The following is a 26,803-nucleotide window of genomic DNA, read 5'->3' as shown; positions in this document are numbered from 1 at the left end:
TCTACATTTTTGTATTTTATTTTACAATAATTTGCTTATTTATCTCAATGTAAATATTAAAAACACATGAGAAATATTTGAACATTTGGCATTTGACTCTTCCTATCTATTTCCTTAATGTTTCCTTTGTGTCCTATGATCATCTTTTGGGATAGACAGGACATACCACTCTCATACTCCCCAGACTCAACAGCGCCATACACATGCAAAATACCTCGTGGGGGTGTGTTAACATACACTTGGTTGAGGCAGGCAGGCTATAGAAGACATCGTGTTTACACCTCAACATTTTCAGTGTTTTTGGAAAGTAACCCTAGTTTGAGTGCAAGTTCCATCGATTTATCAAATGCATTTCAGGTATACCTAGGTATGTCCAGTAAAATGGTAAGGCTATATTACTGGGAGACTATTTACATGAGCAAGTGAAAAGAAATCAGTGAAAGAATATATTATAACCAAGAGTCAGATATAAGAAGTCAATCAAATAGAACGTAGATCCCAGAAACATATCCACACATATAAGGACAATTGATTTTTCAACAGAGCTGCAAAGCCAATTTTGAGGAGAAAGGATAGTCTTCTTGAGAAATGCTGCTGGAAGCATGTAGGACATGGATATTGTGTCTAGATAGCCATATGCTAAACTATGAACTTTGATCCCTACTTCACACCATTTCTAAGCTCTTCCACTACTGAAAAATAACCAATTTCTAAGATGCACAAGGGTTGTTAAACATACACTTAGCACAGACCCCAGTCCCACTCCTGAGTATTTTCTCAAGTGTGGTAAAACCCAAGTTCACATGGAAACCTGCCCTGGGATGTTTACAGCAGCTTGATTCCTGATCCGCTCAAAACTGGAAACATCCCACAAGTCCTGCCACCCGCAGGCGAATGGACAAACAGAAAATGGAATACAACACAGCCAGAAAAGTGAGTGGCGTCTCATACCTGCAACAACAGGGATGATGGACTTCCCTGGTGGTCCAGTGGCTAAGACTCTGCGCTCCCAATGCAGGGGGCCCGGGGTCCATCCCTGCTCAGGGAACTAGATCCCACACACCGCAATTAAAAGATACTGCACACGGCAATGAAGATCCCATGTGCCGCAACTAAGACCCGGCACAGCCAAGTAAATAACTAACTAAATAAATATTTAAAACAACAACAACAACAACAACAACAACAAACCAACCAGGCATGAATCTCGCATAGGTTTTGCTGAGCCAAAGCAGCCAGAATCAAAAAGCTACGTGCTGTTGTTCCCTTTACCTGACTTTCTGGAAAAGCCAAAACCTTAGGGACAGAGAGATTAGCGGCCAAGAGGCTAGAGGCAAGCTGGCGCCAAAGGGCAGCAAATGGGATGACAGGATTGCTCTGCCACCTGACGACGATCATCTGTCAAAACTGCTACAACTGTGAACAAGTGAACTATGCTTCACGGCTACGAAGGATAAACAAATGATTACATTTTGAAAAATGCGCCGGCCAGCCAACCCATACATGACAAGTGCAGTAAGAGGGGCGGGGAGGCGAGGCGAGTGGATCAGCTGGAGTTCTGAAGGTTCTCCCCACTTTCAGTTTCCCTCCCCTGGGATGTCTCCGCGCCCTGCCCACTGCTCAGGCCGCCCACCCTGGCCACCCGGAGTTACCCAACCGGAACAGCCAGAGCCCAGGCTCAGCCGCGCCTCCGGGCACAGGAAGAGCAAAATAGAACGCGCCAGTGCGCAGTGGCGGGCTGGAAACGCCCGGACCTCAGGTAAGTGCGGAGAACCCGGGCCCGGAGTCAACATCGGCTCCCAGGCGGTCCCAGCGTCCCGACCCCGCCCACGGCTGCGACACAGTTTCCACAAACGAACACACACGGAGCCCGCGCGAGGGGCGGGTCGCGCGGGCTTCCCCGTCGGGTCCCCTGGAGGCCGGTCCCCTGCAGGCCAAGCGCACCAAAGGGCGCCACAAAGGCGCCGGCCCAAGGCGCCCGCTGCGCTTTCCCTCCGGAAGGTGGGCTGCGGGGCCCAAGCGTAAACCCTGAGACAAGAACACGCGCACCACGCCGCCACCGGGGACGAGAGGCCGGTGCCCACCTGGCCGGACACCCTGCATTTCTGGAATCACCGGACGCCTGTGTAAATTTCCGTTTGGCATGTCATTTTCCAAAGGCCACTCAAGATCACAGGGACAAAATGCCTAACTAAAACAAAACAAAAACACAAAAAACTGGAGAGAGGGAGGAAAGCGTGTCCTCAAAAATTAAAAAAAAAAAAAAAAAAACTAAGCACGTTGACAGCGCCAAGAATAAACTACCAGGAAAAACAAAGCCTACATGTCAGATCATAAAGTACAGAAGGGTCACCCCGCCGGCAGTCCAGGACCAGGGTCCCCAGGCCTGCAGAGCCAACCGGAGCCAGGCTCGGGCGGCCCTCGGAAGCGGGGGGTCCCCGCGGCCGACTCCGCGCCCCCGGCCGGCGCCGGCTCCCCTCTGCCCACCCTGCACGCGGGGGCTGGAAGCGGCCGCGGAGAACCACGGCGGGGCAGGAAGGGGGGCTCCAAAGAGGGTCTGGCGACTCGACTCGCTCCGTTTCTCGGTGGGCTCAGCGCGTGCCCTGGGGGAAGAGGGGCGGGGGTCCCGGAGGAGGGGACGGGCGGCACTTACGTACACCGGCAGTGGCCACGGGCAGACGGCGGGCTCGGTCTCCACGGGCGACTACAGCCTCAGCTCCAGCTTCTCTGCCATGTCTTCGCGCGCGGCCCCCGCACCGTGCTAGTCTGGCGGTAGGAAGAGGGCCGCGGCGCCGCCGGCGGAGGCGGGGCAGAAGGGCGGGCGGGCGGGAGGCTGAGGGGAGGGGGCCTGGCCTTGGCCTTAGCCGCCGCCGCCGCCGCCGCGCTCCCGTCCGGCCCCCGGCTCCCTCTTTGTGGTCACAGGCCCGGGGCCTCCAGCGCTGCCGCGAACTCGGGCCTGCGTGAGGCGAGCACAATGAGCCGGGGGCCTGGATGAACCACTCGCGGCGCGCGCGCCCCGCCCCGTGGACTCGCCCGCTCTCACGCACGCACGCACGTCTTCGGCTGCCCCCGGCCACCCCCACCGGCCCGAGACCCCTCGGGGCCTGGAGTGGCGGGTTCGACTCCCGCCCTTGACGTACCGTGACCCCCCCCCCCGGCCCCCAAATAAGACTATAATTCCTCATTAAATATGACAGCCGGAATCCCGGCGTCTGTTCACAAAAATGCCGTGTATTTAGCCTGTGCTAGGCACCAGACCCTGGACGCTCAGTACTGGCAAAAAAGGAAATGCCCTGCCCTCATGGCACTGCCATTTTAATTGGAATAGTAGTGACAATGGTCAAGGGAGAAAATAAAGTGTCATCATCAGCACGGCGATGGTTAATCTCATGTGCGCACTGCGTGGGGCCCCGGCAACCACAAACATTATTCCAGATGTGGCCAGGAAGGTATTTTTCAGAAGAGATTCATACTGAAATTGGTCCTCTTTGTGAAAAGGAGATTGTCAATGTCTCGGCGTGGGTGGGCCTCGTGCATCAGGTGAAGGACGGGAGAGAAAAATGAGGTTCCACAGGAAGAGGGTGCTGTTCCTCCAGTGGGCTTGGGACATCAGCTCTTCCCTGTGTCTCCAGCCCAGAGTCCTGCCCTGACTTGCCTGCCTCAAGGTCACATGAGTCCACTCCTTAAAACAAAATTATATATGTAAAAATACTGAATATATACAAGCCTATTAATCTGTATATGTGTATACATGTTATATATATATGTATACACATGTTTATATCTGCATGCGTTTGTAGTATATGTGTAAGTACTATATACAGTATACATACAAGCCTATGTATTTGTGTGTATATATTGTATATATGTTTGTATGTGTATCTATATATAGTATACATATTATAAATGTGAACATGCTGTATATATACACACACCCATATATTGATATATGGGTGTGTGAATATATACAGTATATGTACACTGTATATATGTATGTATACAGTGTATATTTATATATATAGGTGTGTCTATATGTTGTATACCTGTATGTGCATATGTCATATAGGTATTATATGTATATATTATGTACTATATATATACACACTTGCGTATGTATTTATATGTGTATGTACAGGCGCATATTTCCATATAGGTGTGTATGTGTGGGTATATATTGTATATATGTATGTGTACATATCTTATATATATGTATGTATATATATGATGAATTTATATATACAGTACATGTATATTTTTATGCTATATGCTTTTATATGTAGATGTGAATGTGTCTATATGTATGTACATGCATGTATTGTGTATATTATATGTGTATATATGTATAGTGTATGTATATACACACCTAAATAACTGTGTATATGTGTATCATATATATATATGTACCTAGGTGTGTATATTGCATGTTATATGTATGTGTGCATCCTGTATATATACAAACTATGCATTTTATATGTGTGTACGTATGGTGTATATGTATGTGTGTATTGTATATATTATGTGTGTATACATACTGTATATATAAAAACTATGCATTATACATATGTGTATATATGTGTGTATTGTATACACTATATGTGTATGTGTGTGTATGTATACTACATATATACACAGCTGTATATTTTTGTATACGTGTACATATGTACGTCTGTGTGTGTGTGTATACACACACACACCCTATGGATTCTGTTTGTCTGGGGAACCCTCACTGATACGGACACTTATGACAATTGAGCACCTGCTCTTTGCCAGTCAGGGAGCCAAACGCTTGTCCTTTCGGTGTCTCCCTTAAGTGTCACAAGTCCAGGGAGGGAAGGTGATGCCGCTCCTACCAGTTGAGGTGCCTCAGGGTCAGAGAGGTGCACAGGGCAGGGGGCTGGAGCCTGGTGGAGCCCAGGTGGAGTTCTAGCAACGGTACAGCCTAGCAGTCCCACTTCCCCGGGTGCTTCTCACAAAAACACTGAAGGAGAGACGGGGTCTGAAAGAGGGGATGAGGAAGCTTCTGTGGGTCCGCAAGCCCAGACCAAGGCTGACTCGTCAAGGGTGCTAGAGGTCAGGACTGGTTACCCTGGTGGAGGTGGGGTTACACAGAGCCATTCACATTCTGAAAAAGTATCCATTCTGCTCTTGTTTGTATGCTTACCCCCTCCCACAAATCTTTAAAAAAACAGATCCTCTTGGTTCCTGGGAGCACACAAGGGGAAGCTGTGTGTGAGGGGGTATGACCCAGGGGACAGGGAGGATAAGCCCCCCACTCGTCGGGCCAGGAGTGGCTCAGCTTTGTGAGCTAAGGATGGCCCGCGATGTCCCAGAGAGAAGGGTCCCTGCTCTGTGCACCCCATTCCCAGCCTGAGAAGCCCAGAGCCACCCCCCCCACACACACACACACCAGGGAGGAGAGCCAGTCACCCTGGCTCCCAGTCTCCCACTCCAAGGCTCCCGGCACTAGGAGCTATTTTCAGCGTTCGTGCCCTAGGACATGGCCAGAGCTACTGTCTCTGGAAACTCTCTGTCTCTCACCCGCCCTCCCGCTCTCCCTCCTCCACCTCTTCCCCTCCCGATCCAGATCCAGCTGTCCTCCCCTCCACCCTGCATTTCTACACAGGATGGCTCACAGACAGCTGCTCCCACCCGCCACCATTCGATGGATGTCACAGCAAGCCCTGGGGACTTCCCTGGAGGTCCAGTGATTAAGACTCCAAGCTCCCACTGCAGGGGGCGCGGGTTCCATCCCTGGTCAGGGAGATAAGATCCCACATGCCGCACAGCATGGCCCCAAGAATAAATGAATAAAAAATAAAGTTATAGTGATGAAACAGCCCTAGTGGTGCAAGGATGGGATGCATAGCTCTATGGTATAAAGCATAAAGGTCCAGAAACAGATATATGAGCACTTGATATGACAGAAAGTGGGGAAATTAAGGACTTTTCAATAAATGGCATTAGGACAATTGCATATCCATGTGGGAAAAAGTAAATGAGAAAAAAGAAAAAAGCAAGCCCTGGTCAGGTGTGACCTTGGGCCCAGGGCCATTGACACACGTTATCCTGTGCGACGTCCTTCCTTAGACTCTTCCCTCCCTCCTGTGTCACTGTCACTTCCTCCAGAACCTTCCTGGACTCCCCTACACAAGCCCGGGGTGTGCCCTCCTCACCCGCCCTGGATCACCAGAATTCCAATCCCGGCCCACCCTTCCCCGCCAGGTAAAGAACTGTCCCTGGTCAGCAAGACCGTAGAGGTCATTGGCCCTTGCTATTGCAGTTGGTATTGTTACTGTGTTTAGAGAGGGTGACCCACACCCGCCCCCAGTTTGCCCAGGACCGCTCAGGTTTGAGCGCTGGAACTCTGGGGAAACCCTCAGTCCCCGGGAACCCCAGGACGCTGGTCAGCCTATTTAGGACGGACCTTTCACTTGATCTCCCAACCCCCGAGAACCAGAAAGGGAACCTCTCCGCTCCTTCCATTGTAACCTTCATTCATTCCTCCACTCATCCCTTTATTCAACTCCTTTATTCAGCAAGTATTTAGGAAGCATCTACTACACAGCAGACACTCTTTTAGGTGCTGGGGATGGAACAGCATCCCTGTCCTCAAAGAGCTCACGTTCTAGCGAGGGCAGCAGTCAACTGAGGTGTGATTTATTACATGCGGATGATGTCTCGGAGACCACTGCAGGGCAGGGTAGGTGGGGAGGGAAGGGGCAGTTCTAAATGCAGGTGCTGACGGGATTGGGGCAGACCTTGCCCTGGGCCAGGCTGGTTGCTTCAACACAGCTGTCCTTCCCCAGGGCCATCCTGCCCCCGCCTCACCCAGTTCTTCGGTGATGTCTGGGGAAAATCTGTGCTTGTCACAACTGGCGGGGAGGGGCCCCTGGAATAAAATGGGTGGGGCCAGGGATGCTGCTGAACCCCACACAGTGCCCAGGAGGGGCCCCCAGCAGAGGATGACCTGCCCCGAATAACCCCAGTGCTTGTGGGGGAGACCCTGCACTAATAGTATCCAGACCCGCTAGTGCCCCTAGATTCCTGCACACTCAGGGACTCGAACCGGGTCACCTCTGTATCCCGAGGTGACCTAGAGTGGGGCAGCCAGGAGGGCTGAGATGAGTATCGGGGGTGAAATGACAAATCTCTGCCCACTCTCCCCACTGCACCCCAGGGGCGATGGCCTCTATCTCCTCCCTGTGCAGGTAGCTTTTCCCTCAGCCATTTCTTCTTGTCAAGGTCCTGTCGCAGGTTGGGTTCCCCGAAGATGACGTTGAGAGCAAGGATTGGAGTGCAGGTGATCGATGTGAGACTTGCAGAGAACATATACAGCTGCCATAGGGTCCCGCAATTCCACTCCTGGGCAGAGATCCGGAGAAAACTCTAATTAAAAAATATACATACACCCCTGGGATTTCCTGGTGGTCCAGTGGTTACGACTCCATGTTTCCAGTGCAGGGGGCATGGGTTCCATCTCTGGTCAGGGAACTAAGATCCCACATGCCTTGTGACAAAAAAAGAAAGAGGGGCGGGAGGGAGAGAGGGAGAGAGGGAGGGAGGGAGGGAGGGAGGGAGGGAGGGAAAGAGAGAGAGAGAGAGAGAGAGAGAGAGAGAGAGAGAGAGAGAGAGAGAGAGAGAGAGAGGGAGGGAGGGAGGGAGGGAGAGAGGGAGGGAGGGAGGGAGGGAGGGAGAGAGAGAGAAAGAGAGAGAGAGAGAAAGAGAGAGAGAGAAAGAAAGAAAGAAAGAAGGAAGAAGGAAGGAAGGAAGGAAGGAAGGAAGGAAGGAAGGAAGGAAGGAAGGAAGAAGAAAGAAAGAAGAAAGAAAGAGATAGAAGGAAGGAAGGAAAGAAGAAAGAAAGAAAGGGAAAGAGAAAGCAAAAAGAAAGAAAAGATATATGCACCCCAATGTTCATTGCAGCACTATTTACAATAGCCAAGACGTGGAAGCTACTTAAGTGTCCACTGATGGATGAATGGATAAAGAAGATGTGGTACATACATACAATGGAATATTATTCAGCCATAAAAAGAATGAAATAATGCTATTTGCAGCAACGTGGATGGACCTAGATATTATCTTACGAAGTGAAGTAAGTCAGAAGAGAAAGACAAATATCATATGATCTCACTTATATGTGAAATCTAAAATACGACACAAATGAACTCGTCTATGAGACAAAAACAGACTCACAGACATAGAGAACAGACTTGTGGTTGCCAAGGGGGAGAAAGAGTGAGGGAGGGTTGGATTGGGAGTTTGGGGTTAGCAGGTGCAAAGTATTAAATATAGGATGGATAAACTACAAGGTCCTACTGTCTAGCACAGGGAACTCTATTCAATATCCTGTGATAAGCCATAATGGAAAAGAAAAAAAGGTTTATTTATAGGTTCCATCCCTAACTGAGCTGGCCCATCCCCTCCCATGGTTCTAAGTGCAGCCCAGGGCTGCAGACTTCCCACCGTGGTCTGCAGCTCCAGAGCAAGCCACCTGCAAACCAGCCACATCTTCCCAGGGGCTGGCAACTCTCCTTTGCTACTGATTCCAAGACACATCCAGAGAGCAAAAATGTGACCATGAAAAGAAACTCAGGCGTGTTCAAATCAGGGAAATCACTTTCTTATCTCTGTTTAGTACTTGCTTAATTTTAGAATAGCTTAGAGTCACAAAGAAGTTGCGCAGATCTGTACAGAGTGTACAGAGTGCCGTGGACCCCGACCCAGTACCCTTATTTCCAACATGTTAGTACGTTAGTACGACATGTTTATCCAACTAAGGAATCAAGATGGATACATTATTATTAACTAAAGTCCACACTTTATTAGAATTTCCCTAGTTTTCCCCTAACATCTTTTTTCTCTCCCAGTCTCCTCTGGGTTATGACATTTCTCAGATGAGCCTGGGTTTTGATACCTTGAAAGTTTGGAGGAGGACTGGTCAGGTATTTTGTCCCTCAATTTGTTTGTCTCTTTATTTTATGATGTTTTTCTTATGGTTGGTCTGGAGTTATGGGGTTTGGGGTGGAAGATTCAGACAAAGATAAAAATGCCATTCTCCTCAGGTCACATCAAGGATACACACCATCAACGGGACTTGTTGACAAACGATTTTACTCGTGATCACCTGGCCAGTATCGTCTTTTTTTTTTCTTTTCTTTTTTTTTTTTTTTTTGCTGCGTTCAGTTTTCGTTGCTGCACGCGGGCTTTCTCTAGTTGTGGCGAGCGGGGGCTCCTCTTCGTTGTGGGCACATGCTTCTCATTAGGGCGGCTTCTTTTGTTTCAGAGCACGGACTCTAGACGTGCAGGCTTCTGTAGTTGTGGCATGGGGGCTCAGTAGTTGTGGCTCCCAGGATCTAGAGCGCAGGCTCAGTAGTTGTGGCCCACGGGCTTAGTTGATCTGTGGCACGTGGGATCTTCCCGGACCAGGGCTTGAACCCGTGTCCCCTGCATTGGCAGGTGGATTCTTTTCTTTTTTTCTTTTAGAACCAAAACTTTAATCCCAAGGATTCTCACAAAACATATTACAAATGACAGCATGAAAAAAATATTGCACAGTAACGCAAAATTCAGCTCTACAAGTTACTCTTAATCTGGCAGGACATTGGTATATTGATCATCTCAATTTCCAAAAAAATATTCCAAAGAGCTATGTATTCATGTACAGCAATCACAGAGGGGACTTGTGACCTAATTCAACAGTCTTGGACAACATCGGCTGCATCTCGGGGATCTTCACATTCAACAAGTGCGAAGCTGGGAGGGTTTTTAGCAACGCACTCACTGCCTAGTGGTCCATAATAGCCTAAAGCTCATTCGAATTCAGTCTTCTTACCACTGTTTCCAAGATTCCCTACATAAACTTTACAGTCCAACGGACAGGAATCACGATGCAAGACGCTCGTGCCTCCTGGGTTTCACGGGCCACAGGGTGATCCCGGGCCTCCAGAATCTGGCAGCTGAATCTGCTCCCATAAGCTGTCCTGTGGGGATGCTTTTCCCCCTTTGTGTCCAGCCCAGGGCCCTGCTGTCTTGGCCCGGCCTCCTGGGCAAGAGGGTGAACCCCAGCTCCCAGGAGCAGACACTCAGAGCCCTGGTGACCGGACTCACGGGGATGGGGCGCAGCTGGACATGTGTGGCTAGCCTGGTGGTGTTTGGCCCTGTGTGCAGTTCCGGTTCCAGCTGAGAAAGTGCCTCGCTGTGTTATTTTCTTCTGGTTGTGTAAGGATCCCGGGTGTCATTTGACAGAAATGTAGATGGTGTGTTCTTTCTCTCTTTTCTCCCTGCTTCCTCTCCTCCGTCTCTCCCTCCCTGGCTCCCTGTCCCTCTCTGCCTCTCCCTCTCCCTCCCCCCTCCCTCTCTGTCTCTCCCTCTTTTCTCTCCCACTTCCCTCTCCCTCTCTCCCTCTTTCCATCTCCCTTTCCCACTTCCCTCTCCCTCTCCCTCTCTCTCTCTCTCCCTCTCCCTCTTGCCTCTCCCTCTCCATATCCCTCTCCCTTTCCCTCTTTCTTCTCCCTCTTTCCCTCTCCCTCTTCCCTCTCCTTCTCTCCATGTCACTCTCTCCCTGTCCCTCTTCTCTGTTCCGCTCTCCCTCTATTTTGTTCCCTTTCCCTCTCCCCCTCCCTCTATCCTTCTCCCTCTCCCTCCACCTCCTTCCCTCTATGGCGAGGGAAGGAGGTGGAGGGAGAGGGAGAGAGAGCAGGAGAGGGAGGGAGAGAGGGATAGACAGAGGGAGCAAAAGACGTCTCTCCCTCCCTCCCTCCCTCTCCCCCTCTCCCCCCCCCCTCTCTAAAGAGAGAGGAGGGAGAGGGAGAGAGGGATGGAGGGAGGGAGCGAAAGATGTCTCTCTCTCCCTCCATCTCTCCCTCTCTCCCTCCCTCTTTCCCTTTCCCTCCCTCCCTCTCCCTCCATCTCTCCATCTCCCTCACTACCTCCAAGAGAGGGAGAGATGGAGGGAGAGGCAGAGACAAGGGAGAGGGAGAGAGGGAGAGGGAGAGGGAGGGGGGAGAGAGGGAGAGAGAGGTCTCTTCCTCCCTCCCTCTCCCTCTCTCCTCCTTCTCTCCCTCACCCTCTACCTCCCTCCATCACTTTCCCTCCTTCTCACTTTCCCTCCATCTCCCTCTCCCTCTGTCTCTCCCTCTGTAACTGTTAGTTAATTATATTAATGAACATCTGTAAGAAATGTTGCAATGATTTCCCTAATGTGAGAGCCTGGGGAAGGTAAATCTGTCTTCTAGGATTTCCTACCCGGAGCTCAGAAATTTAGGTGTTGTTTTAGCTCTCCTACACTCTCTTCACCCAAGCCCACCTTCCTGTTGGGGATCGGACCTCCCTATTGGCTATCTCATACCTGTAAACTGCCTGCTTTGTGACATCATTCTCCTACCTAACCTACTACCACTTGGTAGACTCTTGGGGTTTCCATGGAGTTGTTTGTAAACAAATTTGCATCATCACAAGTGACCAGTGACCAGTAACCAGTGACCTTTGGACTGAACACATGTGCCGTTCAGCTGCAGCCACTCAGACATCCTCTAGTGTTGTCTCCTCATCTCTTGTATCTGCAGTTGATGTTTCCTCTTCTTCTCTGACCATGGCAGGTAAGAAAAGAAACCTTTTTGTGTGTGTGTGGTACACGGACCTCTCACTGTTGTGGCCTCTCCCGTTGCGGAGCACAGGCTCCGGACGCGCAGGCCCAGTGGCCATGGCTCACGGGCTTAGTTGCTCCGCGGCATGTGGGATCTTCCCGGACCAGGGCACGAACCCGTGTCCCCTGCATCGGCAGGCAGACTCTCAACCACTGCGCCACCAGGGAAGCCCAAGAAAAGAAACTTTTTAAAGTTTTTCATTAGATTTATTTTGCCCCTAAATTTAGTAGTAGATTCAAAGTAGCATGGAATAATGAGGGAGACTATTGAACTAGAATTCCTGAGACCTAAGTTCAGTTTTACTTTGACATTTACTATCTGTGTGACTTTGGACAAATCACTGACTGTCTCACAAAGCGTGTTTTTTTCCTTATCTGTTACATTAGAGAATAAAAAGTCAGGGAACAAAGTCAAGGCAGAAGAGAAGCCAACAATTCCCAAGACGAAGCGAAAGAAACACCAAACTGAGCTTATCCAAGAGAACTTTAAAAAGCCTCGAACCGCCCTAGCCACGCGCATGCTGGAGTCTGTGACAGTTTTTCACGCACTGGGGAAGAACAATAATAAGAAAACTGGGCTCTCTTCCTGTCGGGTCTTGGGAAATTCAATCAACCCTAAAGACCGCCAGCCACCCCCAGCGATCCAGCCATGTCGGCATACCCCACGTGAGGGTCAGGGTCCTGAGAAAACTCAAGGCCAAGCCCAGAAACCAGACAGCAGTGCTGAAAAAGAGTGTCCATCTCCATCCCAGTATGAGCTGCCTCCTCCTGGGAAGGTCAACTGGATGCCTCTGCCTTTTTCTGCCTGGGACAAGCCTCAAGCTCGACCTGCTCCTCGGAGGCCACAGTCTCTGGCCTCACATCGGCCTGCTGTGGCTGACCGTGCCCAGCCTGCTGCTACTAACCCAGCTCAACCTGCTGCAGTGAGTTCACCCCAGCCACCTCCTGCCTCTTTGCCAGGTCCCGCCAAACCAGCTCAGCCAACTGCGACCAACCCAACCCAAGCAGGTTGGACCGACCATACCCAGCCTAGTGTCCGTCCGTCTGCTGCTCCGAGGCCTGCACCGAACAGAACTTCACCTTCCACTTCTCTCCAGCGGGAGCCTGTTCCCCCTGCTCTGACTAAGCGCCAGTCCCCACCGGAGCTCCAAACCCCATTTCTATTCCAAGACTTCAGGAAGCACCAAATTCAATGGAGGCAACCCAATGTTCCTGAGCCAGTAATGTCAAAGCCCATCGAACAAGAGCAGAGGCCAGAGCGGGAGGCCATGAAGAGGCGGGCTCAACAAGAACGTGAGAATGCTGCCAAATACACCTCTCTGGGGAAACTGACGTTTTTCACTGAGAGGGAAAAAGAAATGGAAATTGCTGACTACTACGGATATGTACAGTAAGAGCTGCTAGGATTGTTGGTGACACCTTGGGTACCAGCTGTTCTTCCATATATAGATAAGATAGGTATAAATTTCTCTATTTATTTTGATATATTTAAAAACAATTAAACTGAAGAAATAAATGTAATAGGATTAATAGATGAGTAATAAACCTTTTGAATTTTGAGATGCTGCCAACTGTGACATGGTTTTGTTTTGATGGGGCTGGAATCAAAGTCTGCATGTGAAAGGAAGGACTGAAAGTTGGATGGGAGAAGGAAGGAAACGGGAGGAAAGGGGTGAAAACTGAGGAAAGAGGAAGGAACTTGGCCCAGGGCTAGGAAGGCCAAGAGATTTATGGATTTATGAAAGGAAGCAGGAGTGAGGATGAAATGGCAGAAGTAAAAAGCAGGGTCAGAGGTCAGGGTTGAAAGAACAAAATTTGAGTAGAGTTGAAGATGACAGAAGATGAGTCTAGGCTTCCTAGGAGAAACAGAAAAAGTCTCTTGGGGAGGTTGGCCTTAAGTCTCACAACCACCAGATAGGTATTTATGAAAAGAAGAGGTTCAGGACACATCTCTGAAAGGTTTGAGTTGCCTTATGCAGGTGTGACCATAGTGGGGGAATAGGGAAATCTACCAGAGAAGTGGCTAGGGCTCAGAGTTATCCTAGGGGCAGCTGACGACAGGGGCAGAGCCAAGGGAACTGCTGCATCAGGAGGCCCACCAATAGGGCCTGGTATGTACATCACCATGTACTCAACACCTAAGCACCAGGGCAGCCAATGCACTACTCAGTTAATCCTGGCAACAACAGGCAAGGTCAGTATTCCTGTGCCACTTCACTTAGAGAGGTGCAGCAGAGGGCTGAGGTCACATCGCATGTGGAGGTACAAGGCCTCAATTGGAGGCCCAAATGCCTCCGAAGTCCTCAGTATTTGCAAGTGCCCGCAGGTGGCCAACCTGGCTTTCAGAGCACAGCATCCTGAGGTTACTGGAGGATGAAATCAAACTTCTGGACGGGCCTAAATATGAACTTGAGGGACTTCCTCCATTGACCACGGCACATGCTGCCTTCTGTAAACATCACCAGTGGCTGAAACGCACGAGAAAAATGCGAGGGAAGCGGCCACTCTCACGGGTGAGAGTGGTGGGGGCACACACACTGGGCAGCCGCTCCAACAGCCACAGGACGCAGGCGCCCAGCGCTTCAGGGGCTCCCTGGGAGGCCTCGTGGGGCAGCCTGAGGGAGTGAGGGTGGGAGAGAGCGGCAGTGGTGGGCGTCAAAAGGAATGCAGTGGGGAGAAGGGAGAGATGGAGACAGTGGATAGTGACTATGGGAAATCTGGCAATTTTCATTTTCAAAATTATTTTTCTGAGATGTCATTCACATGCCATAAAATTCACCTTCTGAAACTGCAAATTCAGTGTCAGTTCGTACATTCACAAGCCTATGCAACCATCAGCGTCATCTAACCCATCACGTTTTCATCACCCTAAAAAGAAGCCCCCGTAACCATCAGCAGGCCCTCTTCATCCCCTCCTCCTTCAGTCCCTGCAACCATTCATTTGCTTTCTGTCACTACGGTTTTGCCTTTTCTGGACATTTCATGAAATAATACACATATGACCACTGTGTTTGGCTTCTTTCAATTAGCATAATGTTTTCACGTTCGTCCATGTTGTAGCATGTGTCAGTACTTCATTACTTTTCATGACTGTATATTTCACATATACACCCCATTTAAAAAATCCATTCCTGCACTGATGGGCATTTGGGGTTTTTTCACTAATAATCTCCATTTGTTGAGAGTTTATTCTGTGCCAGGCAGCACCAGGCTAAGTTACTGACCTTATTTCACAGATAAAGAGGCTTGGAGAGTGTGAAGAGTTTGCCCAGGATTAAGAGCTAGCAATTTGGGGAACTGGGGTTTGAACTCAGCGAACTTCAGAGGTAACAGATTCACATGACAGAACATTAGAAAAGGTACATACACAAGACAATTCAATGAAAAGTCACAAGTCACCCTTTTTCCCACTTTCCCCAGCCACACGTTTCCCTCCTCAGAGACATCTGCTTTTGTCGTGCTGTGGATCCTTCCAGAGAAATATTTATACCCCAACATGTATGTATCACAATTGATTGACTAATCTGTCCCACTGATTTTAAATGTCACTTTTATGGTATAATAGATTCTTACACCTATTTATATTACTCTTTTCAGAGCTGTCCTATTTTTGCCTGTTTTATGTTTGCCATTTCTCTAAAATTCTTATCTTCTTTTTGATTAAATTTTTTTTCCTTTTCTTGTTTGTTTCTCTTAAGGCATTATCCATTATGTTCATTCACTCGTATTATTTTATTTAATTAATTTAATTAATTTATTTGTTTAGTTTTTGTGGTGTCAGGTATTAGGTGCAGCACGCAGGCTCTTAGTTGCAGTGCATGGGGTCTTCCCTGTGCCTCGTGGGCTCTCTAGTTGTGGCGCGTGGGCTCCAGAGCACGTGGGCTCAGTAGTTGCGGCGTGCAGGCTTACTTTCCCTGCAGCATGTGGGATGTCAGTTCCCCAACCAGGGATCGAACGTGTGTTCCCTGCACTGGAAGACAGATTTTTAACCACTGGACAACCCGGGAAGTACCCACTCTTGTATTATTTTAAATGTAGTCTTCATTTCTGAATTATTATTCTTTTATTTTGAATTCTGTCCTGAGTTCTATCATCTTACCTAATTCTGGTTTATGCTGTTCTTTCATCTTTTTTTATTATGGTAAAATACACATAAAACAAAATGTAGTATTTCAACCATTTTCAAGTACACAATTCAGTGCCATTAAATACATTCACAATGCTGTGCAAACATCACCACTCTCCAAATTCAAAATAATTATGTCAAAAAAGATTGAGCAGGACCTCAGAAAGATGGAGGCAGCCGCACAGTCTCTGAATCTCTCCAAACCCTGACATGGAAGAAGATCAACTAAAACCAAACACCCATAGGTGGCATTTGTCAGCATTTACCATTTCCAGAACTTTTTCACCATCCCCAACAGAGACTCTATAGCCATTAAACAATAACTTCCCATTCCCTCCTCAATCCATGTTCTTTCAACTTTTGCATTCTTTTTCCTAACATCTTTTAAAAGCCCACTGTGAAATAACAGGTTACAGTTTTGATCTGGTTTGTGGACCTGTCTTTTCCAACTTGATTTTATTGTCTGAAGAGATGCTATTCTGCTCCTTATTCTCTTTTTTTCTTTCACTACGTCTGTATGGGATTTGATCCCAATCCTTTTCTGTTATTGATTTTTGGATGAAAAGAAGTTTTAAAGCACTTTGAAATGGAGGTGCGAGGCCATGTGGAAACACGTTCTCCATGGCTGTTTCATCAGTGGGCTTTTTCATTGGACAAAGTGCAGAGAAAGGACCCCATGAAAGCTGATCACCATAGCAGAAATGATTTAGTTATGATTTCACCCAAGATTGGTCACAAATCAGCCTGGGAAACTCAATGAACCAGAGACAAGGTATAATGCCATCTCTCCTTCTCTCTGCCTCAGCTCTCAAGGATGGGTCACCTACATGTTATTAGGAATTATTATTTGGTTTCTGTTCATAATTACCATCAGAAGACACAGCACTTATGGGCCCAATTACACAGCCCAGCTACACACCATTCTTCTTCACTGTGGCTTCCTGTCCACCAGCAGGAACTTGATTTATATTTGTTCTCCCTTCACCACAGCCCAGGAATTTTTGTGACTGACTCTCAGTCTCACCAGAATCTGTAGCTCTCACTCGGCCCCAACATCCCACCCCATCATTTGCTCCCTGAAGTGTACTCAAGAAATTTAGGTAAACTGGATATTTTACCATTGTTCACCATCTCTTATGAAACCAAAAGAAGAGCAGCTTTCTTATGGAACGACGCAGAACTTGTAAAGATAAAACACCAGTCTGCACGAGAAAGGGAAGAAGAGAATGATGGAAATACTTTCTGGAAAACTATTTTTACATGATGTTTTGTTTGTTCCTGGTAAATAAATTGAAATCTTCTAAATATTCAAACAAAACCTAAACCACTAAATTCAATAATACAGGAATATAACTTTTTAAAAAAATTTCTTTGGCTGCACAGCATGTGGGACCTTAGCTCCCCAACTAGGGATTGAACCCACGCCTGCTGCACTGGAAGTGCAGAGTCTGAACCACTGGACCACCAGGGAAGTCCCAGGAATAAATCTTTTAAAGGAGAAGTTATAAATCCCTTGGTTATATGAACTGGAGACTTTTAGTAAGAAGTCATGTATTTAAAATGACTTGCAGCTTGAAAGAAAGGAAGGAAGGAAGGAAGGAAGGAAGGAAGAAAAAGGGACTTCCTTGGTGGTGCAGTGGATATAATATCAAAACTCAGTAAATTAATTTAAAAAATTTAAGAAAGAAAAACAAGCTGAAATCCACTGACTAATTATTCAGGCTGTTATATCTTGCTATTTCCAGATACATTCCTTTATAAACTTTTGGTAAAAGGTTATGCTATGTCAGGACAAATGAATTACAAACTTTTCTCTTTTTCCAAAATTTGAGAAATTCTCCTACACTTCTACCTTCATATTTTATAAAAAGGGAAAAGTACTGACAACCCTGATACTTACATTCAATTGCATCATCTGGCCACATGCCTTCTACATCAATCAAATATCTACAAAACAACAAAATTCAAGTCATTTGTAAATAAAAAGAAAATCAAGTTTTTGCAAAAATGGTCCAATTTCACTTTACAAATATAGATATAAAAATCCTAAGAAAATATCAGCACATCTAATCAATAATTATTAAAGAATGATATATACCATGACTACAAAAAGGCTTTATTCCAAGGATGCAAGGATAATGCAACTTTAGAAAATCTATTAATATAATTATTTACATTAATACAACAATTTAATTAATAAATGAAAGAGAATAAAATACAGGACCAAACTGGCAGATGTTAAAAAGTTATCTGATAACATACAACAGTCAGTTTCAGTCAAAATGCTTTGTACACTCAAAACAGGAGACTTAATATGACAGAGTATTCATCACGAACCAACAAATAACAAAAGACAAATTAGGATCAAGATTAACATCATATCTAAAAAACCCTATCTAACCAACCATAGGAGCCAGAAGCTTAGGAATCACCGACACTGACAGCTATTTCTCCCTCACCCTCACCGTCAACCCACAACCAGTGCTAACAATGATACTGCCTACATACCTCTAGCATCTGTCCACATCTTTCCACCAAAATGACCACCACACCCTGGTCCAAGCCACCATTATGCCCAATTTTTACAAAAGTCCCCTAACTTGTTTCCTCACTTCCACTCTTTCTCTCCACAGTGTATTCTGCACTCGGTAGCAAAACGATAGGTTGAAAGTGCAATTGGGTATGTTCCAAACACTCACCTTCCACAAGAAAGTTCAATGGTTTTCTATTCCTCTTAAAGTCTGAAACCTTAAACATAAGCCTGCACGATCGAGCTCCTACCCACACTTGCAGCTCCATCATCATGACATGCTCCCCCAACAGCCCCACCATCCCGGCCAGTTCCTCCCACACAGCATATGCTTTCCTCTTATAGGGTCTTGTGCTATTCCTTATGCTCAGAAATCTCTCCCCAACGTCCCTATCTGGTTAATACCAACTCATCCTTCAGATATCAGCTGAAACATCCCTGAATAAACCTTCTCTAAACTCCATGATGAGATCAAATGCTCCCTAAAATATGCTCTCATGGTACCATGTCCCTCTCCTTGGCACTTGTCAGAGTTGTAATTCGACATGCAGAGTATGATTCTTGACTATCTATTCCCTCTCTGCACTGTTAGAATTCACAAAGGGCAGGTCAAGTCTCTTCACTCACAAAATTTCACAAGTCGTTTTGCTAGCACCCAGCACAGTGCTTAACATAACAGATGCTCCATAAGTATTTCCTGCATGAACAACCATAAATTGGTACAGTGTAGCAACATCCACAAAAGGCATAAGGGCATAAACTCTTTGATGCAGAAGTCCAATTCTGAGTGAAGTTAACTGAGACAAAGCATATATATTCAAAGATGTTCACACAGGAATGTTCACTACTTTGACGTTTTATAATATCAAAAACTTCTGACTTTTATATGTTCATCAATAAGCAAATGAACAATGCAGCCTTAAAAAATAATCAAATGAGACCTAATGAAACTTAAAAGCTTTTGCACAGCAGAGGAAACTATGAACAAGACCACAAGACAACCCTCAGAATGGGGGAAAATATTTGCAAATGAATCAAAAAGGATTAATCTCCCAAATATATAAATAGGTCATGCATCTCACTATTAAAAAAACAAACAACCCAATCAAAAAATGGGCAGAAGACCTAACTAGACATTTCTCCAAAGAAGACATACAGATGGCCAAGAGGCACATGAAAAGCTGCTCAACATCACTCATTATTAAAGTAATGCAAATCAAAACTACAATGAGGTATCACCTCACACCGGTTAGAATGGGCATCATCAGAAAATCTACAAACAACAAATGCTGGAGAGGGTGTGAGGAAAGGGAACCCTCTTGCACTGCTGGTGGGAATGTAAACTGATACAGCCACTATGGAGAACAGTATGGAGGTTACTTAAAAACTAAAAATAGAATTACCATATGATCCAGCAATCCCACTACTGGGCATATACCCAGAGAAAACCATAATTCAAAAAGACATATGCAGCCCAATGTTCATTGCAGCACTATTCACAATAGCTAGGACATGGAAGCAACCTAAATGCCCATCGACAGATGAAAGGACAAAGAAGATGTGGTACATATACACAATGGAATATTACTCAGCGATAAAAAAGAACGAAATTGGGGCTTCCCTGGTGGTGCAGTGGTTGAGAATCCGCCTGCCGATGCAGGGGACACGGGTTCATGCCCCAGTCTGGGAGGATCCCTGATGCACAGAGCAGCTGGGCCTGTGAGCCATGGCCGCTGAGTCTGTGCGTCCGGAGCCTGTGCTCCGCAACGGGAGAGGCAACAACAGTGAGAGGCCCGCGTACCACAAAAAAAAGAGAATGAAATTGGGTCATTTGTAGAGACGTGGATGGACCTAGAGACTGTCATACAGAGTGAAGTAAGTCAGAAAGAGAAAAAAATATTGTATATTAATGCATATATGTGGAATCTAGAAAAATGGTACAGGTGAACTGGTTTGCAAGGCAGAAAAGAGACTCAGATGTAGAGAACAAACGTATGGACACCAAGGGGGGAAAGTGGGGCAGGGTGGGGGTCGGTGGTGGTGAGATGAAATGGGAGATTGGGATTGACATATATACACCAATATGTATAAAATAGATAACTAATAAGAACCTGCTGTATAAAAACTAAATGTTTTAAAAATTCAAAAATAAATAAATAAAATTAATTAATTATTTATTTATTTTTTAAAAAAGAATGAGGTTGGAAGACTGTCAAAACAGCACACAACAGATCACACACTCAAGCCCTGGAAGATGGGGAACTGCCTTAATTCCCCCACTTCGGATCACATCTCCATGCCTCACAAGTCTCAGTCTGACTGGGCTAGCTTTGGCAAGGGGATGGAGCTGGATCAGGAGCCGCTGCTGCCATATCTGGATCAAGTTCCAGTTTTGGTCTATCATCCAACACCTAGCCAGACATGCCCAGCCACTCAGATGAGAGGAACAAATTAGGATAGCTCAAAGAATAGGCCTCAAACAGCATCAGCCTGAAAGAGTTTATGACCCTGGAAGAAATGGATCAGAAGAAAGGATCCGGGGGACTTCCCTGGTGGTGCAGTGGGTAAGACTCCACACTTCCAAGCAGGGGGCCCGGGTTCATTCCCTGGTCAGGGAACTAGATCCCACAGGCATGCCGCAACTAAGAGTTTGCATGCCACAACTAAGGAGCCCACCAGCTGCAAGTAAGACACGGTGCAAACAAATAAATAAATTAATTAAATAAAACAAATATTTTTTAAAAAGATCTGGGAGTGTGGGATCTGTATGATGGACTTTGTTTATGCAAATCCAATTTGATTACTGCTGTGTATGCAGATCACCTGGGCTGTACAGGTGACTGGCTGATGAGACCCTTCACGTGCCCCTCCTGCATGGAGACAGTTGATGCAGCACTGCTTCTGTCCTACGAGACTAACTGAGCCAGTGTCTCTCACCTGACTTCAAGTGAACCATCATTTGTGGTGGTTTTGATCTTTTGTCATTGAGCCCAAGGAGCCACGGATTGGGAATTAAGATCATGCATGAAAGTTTCCTAAAAATTCCTGAACGGCTGCAGATGTTGGGGAAAAGTATGTGATCTTTTAGAAATTTAGGGGGAAACGTAGGATGCTATTTCTATGTAAAGCCTTCACCCAGTGTTTAAAAATATAATTGTGTTTAGATCTTGTTATTTCTCCAGTACATAGGAATTGTGTAAGTGTTACAGCAGCTACATATGTTTCACTCGTGTGTGGAAGATTAGGATAAAGATAGTGGTTGTTTTTCCTAAGTGAGATAACTTTCTTCTTCCCCCTACCCAAATTCTTTTCTGAAGTTACTGGCATTTGGGTCAAGGTTTTATTTAAAGCTACATTTTACAACACTGGCACAAAAAAACTAGTTTTAAGCTTGTTTGCATAGTTCTTTTTTTTAAGAATAAACATAGAGCATTTATTTTTTACTTTATAGGAACTCCACAAGTTAAGGTCCCATTGTTCTTTGGCTGTGATTGTTGTTACTATTGATGTTGCTGTTTTCTGTCTTTGCTGGTTCTTTCTAATCTACCATTTGCCATTATTGGCATATGATCATCTCAGGGTCACAAGATGGCTGCTGTAAAGCCAAGAATCATATTCTCACAAAACAAGGAGTGAGCAGAAAAAGAGCCCAAATGCTCATTTACCTAATGCATATTATTTATCTTTTTTCAGAGAAAAATATCATTCTCATAAGCACAATAACAGCCTTCTCCTAATTACTCATTTGCCAAAACAGATTGATATGACCATTCATAAGACAATTCATGGCAAAGAGGGATAGGATAATGATTGTCTCAGCCTAACAAGGATTTATCCACTAAAGCTGAATGCTTCACTCCTCAAAAAATCATAAAGTTCTATGAGCAAGGAAGAACTACTAAGGAACTGTTAAGTAAACCATTCAGAATTGTTTGTCCAAGACCATATGAATCTTTTTTTCCATTGGAAATGGAATTCATTGCCTTAGGTCTTCTTAAATAGTGTACTCTTAGTGTTGGGGCTGGCTCTGTGCTTGAAAACCAGTTTATTTATAACCTGTTACAAGTGCGATATCTACTGGCAGTTAAGAAAGGCAGAATTCAAAGTGATCTCCTAGCTTGTAAGCAAACCAAGATTCATTGTCCCTCTTCTCATGAAAAAAATGAGTTAATGTTGTCGAGAAACCACCTCTAGTAAATTGGGGTTTAACATTACCCTTTCTTATGTGTTTCATCTAATCATTTTGGTTGTTAATTTGGTGATAATTAAAAGTCAAGGTAAATTTTCCACATTAAGAATTCTGATTTATTGAGCTTGAATTATGCCACCATGCTTATGTAAAAATGAAAGAGGCACCATGGTTAAACTGAGAAAAGTTTCTCAGTTGTAACAATTTTGACTTATTCTTTCCTGTGACCTCCTTCCCTGTTGTCTTGAACCACAGCAAAAGGATACTGCATGTCTTCTTATTGTAGTGCTGAGGTTACTGAAGTCATATACAACACATCTCAGTCTCTGTTTCTTGGAAGGGAAGTCCTGCTAGTTGACTGACAATTCTAAGCAGGGAGAATTAAGATAAATGTGTTTCATGTTTTACACACAAATGCAGAATTTGTATAATCACGACTTCACAGTTGTGATCTCAAAAAAGAAGGAATTTCTCCTTTATATATTTCTTGCAATTAACGTAAGAACACTCTGAATCTCTAAGCTTCTGAAGTGTTAGAAGTAGAGATGGTCTAGGAAAGATGGAGTTGTAATGTTTTACCCATTTAGCATGTGTGTATTTTTCCTTATGTACTCGAAGGTGACATATTTGTTCAGCTCAGTGATACTACAGTAGCTAAAAAAATCACTCATTACTACAAGGAGAAGCAATCTCAACCTAACAAATCAGAAGTGTTTCTTATTATTTTATATTGAGTTGAATATTTAACTCAACACTTTTCTACATACAAAACACAAGTCTCTTGAAGGGTTCTTCATAAGTTCATTATACAAGAATTTAGTATGTCATAAGCACTTAAACATTTGACATTTAATTGTAGTAGTATGCATGTTGGTTAATTTTCTTATGACCCCATGATGAGTTTGAGAAAAACTCAAAGAATTAGAATATCTGGTTCTATTAAATTCTTACATGTATCTTGCTGAAATTTTTGTTCATTAATTTATATCCAACTACATAAAGCAAATTTGGAGGGAAAAATAATAATAAATAAATAATGACATCTCCAAATATTTTCCTAGGAAGCTGTCCACCATATATTAAATTATACACCAAAATGTCTGAATACTATACCATTCAATCACATGTACAGTCAGTTCTGTATATCCAACGGTTCCATATCCTGCAGATATGGAAGGCCAATTATACTACACCATTTTACATACGGTAAAATGAGCATCTGAGGATTTTGGCATCCATGGGGAGTCCTAAAACCAATCCCGCTGCAGATAACAAGGGAACATCGTATATGCTTACATCTGCATTTTTACGTCTGAAAACATATGTGCTAAATTATGACTGGTGGCAACCTCTGAGTAGGAGGCAAAATTGCCTTCCACTTCATACATTTCTCTGACTGCAGTTTTTGCATTCAGCTTACATTAGCTTGCATTACTATTGTAAACAGAACAATTTAAACATGGTCTGCCTCTTGGGGTTGGCAACTCACCTGCAGATGAGGTAGCCAGTCCTGTTTAAACCATGGGTACAGTGGACACCCATAAGTCTGTCTATAAAACAGGTGTCCCTGATCACCTACCACATTCCCTCACCGCTTCATCATGTTGTGTTATTTTCCAATGAATTTAGCACCACTTGACACTCCATATATTTACTTATTTATTTATCTCTCTCCCCCACTAGAACGTAAAGTATGTAAGGGCAAGAACTTTGTTCTTTTCCTACTTCCTAGAACAGTGCCTTCAACTTAGAAGGTGTTATACAAATATTTGCTGAAAATGAATGTATGAATTCTTTGCCCTTTCACACTACACTCTAGTCACACTAGAGGCTGCCCCTCCAGAGCACAAGTTCAAGCCCTGTGCCTTCTGTACCTGTTCCCAATACCTGGGTTGTCCTTTCCTCATTCAGGCAAAATCGTCTTCCCCCAAGCCCAGCTCAAATGATGTCTCCTCGGTCAGGCCTTCCTCGATTTTTCCTCTATTTTCCTGCTGCACTTGATCCTTTTATTATAATTAACCCACTTTATAGTCACTACGTTTACCTTTCTAGATAACTGTAAGTTGCTACTGAACACAGACTTCTAGTCACTTCTGTATCCCCGTGCCGTAACAACAAACCTATAAGCCTCTCGGTGTTTACTAAAACAATTTATTTTCTGAGTCTCTGCCAAACTAGGGAGTGGATAGTATAGTCTCCTCCTCTTTATCAGTGAGCCTGGCATCTGAGGGAGGGGCTTAGAGCAGAGAAAACCAGATTTTTAAAAAGAGGTAAGTAAGCTACTTCAGTTCATACTTCTCACACAAATCACCTTCCAAACTAAACTAAGTTGTTTGTGACCATAAACAGGAAAAACACCATACCCTATCAGCACCTTCAGACATTTCCACCTTAATGTTATGAAACACAACAGGCCTAATGTCAGAACTATTAAAAATGTTAAAAATCCCCAACCCCACTCAAAATGCATACCAAAGTTCAGGTAAAGGAAAAAAAAAAAACAGAAACAACTCACCATTATCTTTATTTTCTTTCAAAAACCCATTAACAGCACATGGGAATTTAAAAATAGTGTCATCATCTGGCACCTGATGCCCAATTGTACAAATTCTTAAATAACGAATAGTTTCTGGTAAGTCCTATAAGGCAAAACCATGAAAATATGTATTACTTCATTTGTAAGGAAAGAATAAAAATTTAATTAGAGAAGGCAGAATATAAACCAAGAGAGTACATTAAACTTAGTATGTCAGTCATTCTGATGAGAGCCATTTTTTCCAAAGCTGCTTTAACCAGTAAGTATCACTTGATTTTCATTGAAACTGCAGAAAAATCACAGTTACTAGGCATGCAAAAGGAAAAGCAAATCTATATGAATGAATGCACATGTAACTCAAAAGGATATAAACAGTTCTACCTACATTTATGTTCTATCTTATATTTCAAGGGCCACAAAGCGGCTGTGATTTAAGTAGAATAGTAGAATAGAGTCTGAAGAACTTGGATTCAAATTAGGAAATAGAGCAAATTTCAGGCATTGTTGAGAACTGGTATTCTCGGCGTGGGAGAAAGTAGACTATCAATAGAAGACAGAAAAGGATAAGTAAAAATTTTGTAGTTCTGAATTTAAATGGAAAGTAGCAGTACGAACCTATGACATATTTTATATTGAAAACAAACATACATATCTCCCAGCTCTGACCACTGAAAAAGTCTAAAAACAACTGATGTCATATCAAAAGGACTCAGGAGTCACTGAGAAGCTCCAACTAGCCAAAAACAGGGCCTCATTTAGAATAATAACTGTAACAGAGTCCACGGTGATATGAATAAATAAATTTTTAAAAATTGGTCACCACTGGAGGATATTTGTGAATCAACTAATTATTTTGAAAACTGTTAAATAAAAGAAGAGGGCTTCCCTGGTGGTGCAGTGGTTGAGAGTCCGCCTGCCGATGCAGGGGACACGAGTTCGTGCCCCGGTCCGGGAAGATCCCACATGCCATGGAGCGGCTAGGCTCGGGAGCCATGGCCACTGAGCCTGCGCATCTGGAGCCTGTGCTCTGCAATGGGAGAGGCCACAGCAGTGAGAGGCCAACGTACCGAAAAAAAAAAGAAAAAAGAATCATGTACCAAAATGTTCATTGCAGCTCTATTTACCATAGCCAAGACATGGAAGCAACCTAAGTGTCCATCAAGAGATGAATGGATAAAGATGTGGCACATATATACAATGGAATATTACTCAGCCATAAAAAGAAATGAAACTGAGTTATTTTTAATGAGGTGGATGGACCTGGAGTCTGTCATACAAAGTGAAGTAAGCCAGAAGGAGAAAAACAAATACCGTATGCTAACACATATATGGAATCTAAGAAATAAAATGTCATGAAGAGACTAGTGGTAGGAGGGGAATAAAACACAGACCCAATAGAGCATGGACTTCAGGATATGGGGAGGTGGAAGGGTAAGCTGTGACAAAGTGAGAGAGTGACATGGACATATATACACTATCAAATGTAAATTAGATAGCTAGTGGGAAGCTGCCGCATAGCACAGGGAGATCACCTCTGTGCTTTGTGACCACCTAGAGGGCTGGGATAGGGAGGGTGGGAAAGAGGGTGATGCAAGAGGGAAGAGATATGGGATCATATGTATATGTATAACTGATTCACTTTATTATAAAGCAGAAACTAACACACCATTGTAAAGCAATTAGAGTCCAATAAAGATGTTAAAAAAAGAATATATGCAACTCGTAGAGACAGTTTACAAGCAAAATAAAACCTATCAGAAAAATGAGGGTTTACAAAA

At 44.8% G+C, this 26,803-nt stretch overlaps 1 pseudogene; it reads right to left on the bottom strand.

The window, feature by feature from the left end:
* LOC131755466 (RNA/RNP complex-1-interacting phosphatase-like) overlaps positions 1 to 26,803 on the bottom strand; it is a 572,095-nt pseudogene that overhangs the window by 444,236 nt on the left and 101,056 nt on the right.

Source organism: Kogia breviceps, chromosome 4 (assembly GCF_026419965.1).
Source record: "Kogia breviceps isolate mKogBre1 chromosome 4, mKogBre1 haplotype 1, whole genome shotgun sequence".
Lineage (NCBI taxonomy): Eukaryota > Metazoa > Chordata > Mammalia > Artiodactyla > Physeteridae > Kogia > Kogia breviceps.
Note: the sequence above shows the minus strand (reverse complement) of the source record. Positions and strands in the feature narration are given on the sequence as shown.